Source organism: Otolemur garnettii, unplaced genomic scaffold (assembly GCF_000181295.1).
Source record: "Otolemur garnettii isolate 467f Iridium unplaced genomic scaffold, OtoGar3 scaffold00089, whole genome shotgun sequence".
Taxonomy (NCBI): domain Eukaryota; kingdom Metazoa; phylum Chordata; class Mammalia; order Primates; family Galagidae; genus Otolemur; species Otolemur garnettii.
Window position 1 is genome coordinate 54,443 of NW_003852484.1, and position 2,839 is coordinate 57,281.

Below are 2,839 nucleotides of genomic sequence, written 5' to 3' on the forward strand. Positions count from 1 at the left end.
CTACTTGGGAGGCTGAGGCAGGAGACTCGCTTGAGCCCAGGAGTTGGAGGTTGCTGTGAGCTGTGATGCCACAGCACTCTACCCAGGGGGAAAGCTTGAGGCTCTGTCTCAAAAAAAAGAAGATACTGATGAACATCATTGTTTATTTTTCTCCCTTCCCCCATGCTGAACAGCATCTCAGTTCTATGAGGACAGGCCTTCCCCTCACCTCTCCGTCCTTACTACCTAGACTGTGTTTGGCATAGAGCAAGGGCTTAATAAATAATTGTTCAAGTAGGAATTTAGAAGTTAACCAAACTCTCCACTCTCCACTGGTCAGCCAGACTCTTAAATAGGATCCTGGCAGGTGTAGAAACGAAGACCCCACCCAGAGCAGAGTTTTGGGTTCAGCTTTGCAAATGCAGGCTGAGTATTTGGTGCCTGGGAGTGTTGGCTGGCTCACAGGCTTGTAGAATGTTGGCCATTCTAATCCCCAAACCTCAGCACATCAGTCAAAATGACCTCAAAGTCAGTGTGAATGGCAAGCAGAAGAGAAAGAGACCCTGGAGAGCTGGAGCCTGTGGCTCGCCTCCCCCTACAAGGCAGCTGGAAGTACGACTGTGATGAGCTTCATCTCCTGGTGGTCCCCAGATTACCACTAGAGGAGGTAACAGGAGGAGGGCAGGCAGAGACAGAATGCATGAGAATTTTTTTTTTTTTTAGAGACAGAGTCTCACTTTGTTACCCTCCGTAGAGTGCTATGGCGTCACAGCTCACAGCAACCTCCAGCTCTTGGGCTTAGATGATTTTCTTGCCTCCGCCTCCCAAGTAGCTGGGACTACAGGCGCTTGCCATAATGCCTGGCTATTTTTTTTTTTTTTTTTTTTCGTTACAGTTTGGCTGAGGCCGGGTTTGAACCCACCACCCTCAGTATATAGGGCCAGTACCCCATCCACTGAGCCACAGGTGCCACCCTCGGAGCAGCTTCTTAATTCCTTCTTAGCCAAAGAGGTGAGGTTGTGAGGCTTATAGCAGTAGCTCAGGACTAGATAAACTTGCTGGGCATGGGTACAGATGTCAGCAGGGGGACAGGAAGAGCTGATTCCAGGAATGCTTTCACCTCACCGAGAGTCTTTGCTTATGTTTCTCAGTCGAATTTTCCACCAGATCCCATGGAGAAGCTCAAAAGACATACACTTAATCCAGTACATAAAAACTGGCTTGAACATTTACTCAACAGTCCTTGGAGAAAGAGTTGCTTTGGGATTGACAAAGCAGCACTTTCTCCCTAGTCCCCAAAACACACCTCATCAAACAAGGGTGCAATCACAGTTAACAGAGGTTACTTAGCAAAGCCGAAGATGTCAAAGGTTCCAGACTGCAGGTGAGCCATCAGCTCCATGCATACGCCCAGGTGTAATTCGTAGGCATGACTAACACACAAGAATATTGCCACTGGCCATGACCTCACAGGCCTCTGGACCTGTTTCCTAGAACCAGAAAACAGCCTTTATCCATTTCTTCTGTCAAGTCACACACCCAAGTGCCTCCCCTCCATCCACACAAGGTAGCCTGTTGCTGGACTGGGGATGGACCTTAGCTACTGAAATGGCACCGTGCTCAGTTGAACAGCCTCTGCCTCGGGTTTTCTATGTGAACTCCCTCACCAGAGTCCATTCAAAGCTCATTCCATCCAGCCACTTTCCTCCTGGCAGTTCACTGCTGAGTGACCCAAGAGAGACATTTAAACATTTCCACTATCAGAGTTTTATTTTATTACAAAAGACATTTTATATAGCGTACAAATGTATGGAGTTATTTTACTTATTTATATTCCTTTTCCCTATATAACCAAAAATCCCTCCTGGAAATACCACCTTTTACTATTTGCCATAATTCCTTAGCAAGCAGTGAATTCTGAATCTGGCTCAGAGTTTGTTTTTTCCTTTGTGCTCTCTACTATGTCTCACTGTTACAAGGACGCTCTGTTCCTGCTTGTCTCAAATCCCTGGCAGGTGGGAGCTAGACTATCTCCCAGTGATTTTCTTTCCTGCTTTGTTTCATTAAACCCTAAAATTAGTAGCTTGTGAAACAGTTTTGCATGTACCAGTCCCATATCTTCCCCAAGGCTGATACCATTTAATAAAGCTAGTTTGGCTGCTCCTTACGTCATACTACAAAGGCCTCAGAGTGTTTCTCCCCACCGGGTCCCTGTAATTAAACATTTTGTCCTTCGTAAATCTTGGGATTAACAGGCCCTATGCTTTTTGTCTTGTGGCAGATTCACTGACATTTTCCTCAGCAAAAAAATTAATTGATTTTGTTACTATTTTTAAGAATTATTATGAGATATACATAACATAACATATATATGATATATATAACATAAAATTTGCCACTTCAACCATTTCTAAGTGTACACGTCAGTGGCATTAATTATATTCATTATGTTGTGCGCCCATCACCGCTATTTCCCCTTTTTCATCACCTCAAATAGAGTCTGTTCCCATTAAGCAACAACTCCCTTTTTCCCCTCCTTGAATGCCCTGGTAATCTCTGCTTTCTGTCTCCATGAATTTGCCTTTTCGAGATATTTTGTGTAAGTGGAATTATACAATATTTGTTGTTTTGTGTCTGACTCCTTTCACTTAGCATAATGTCTTCAAGATTCATCTCATGTAGGCTGGGCACAGTGGCTCACCCCCGTAATCCGAGCACTCTGAAGCAGGAGGATCGCTTGAGCTCAGGAGTTCAAGACCAGCCTGAGGGCTCGGTGCCTATAGCTCAACCGGCTAAGGCGCCAGCCACGTACACCTAAGGTGGCGGGTTCGAATCCCCAGCCCGGACCCGCCAAACAACA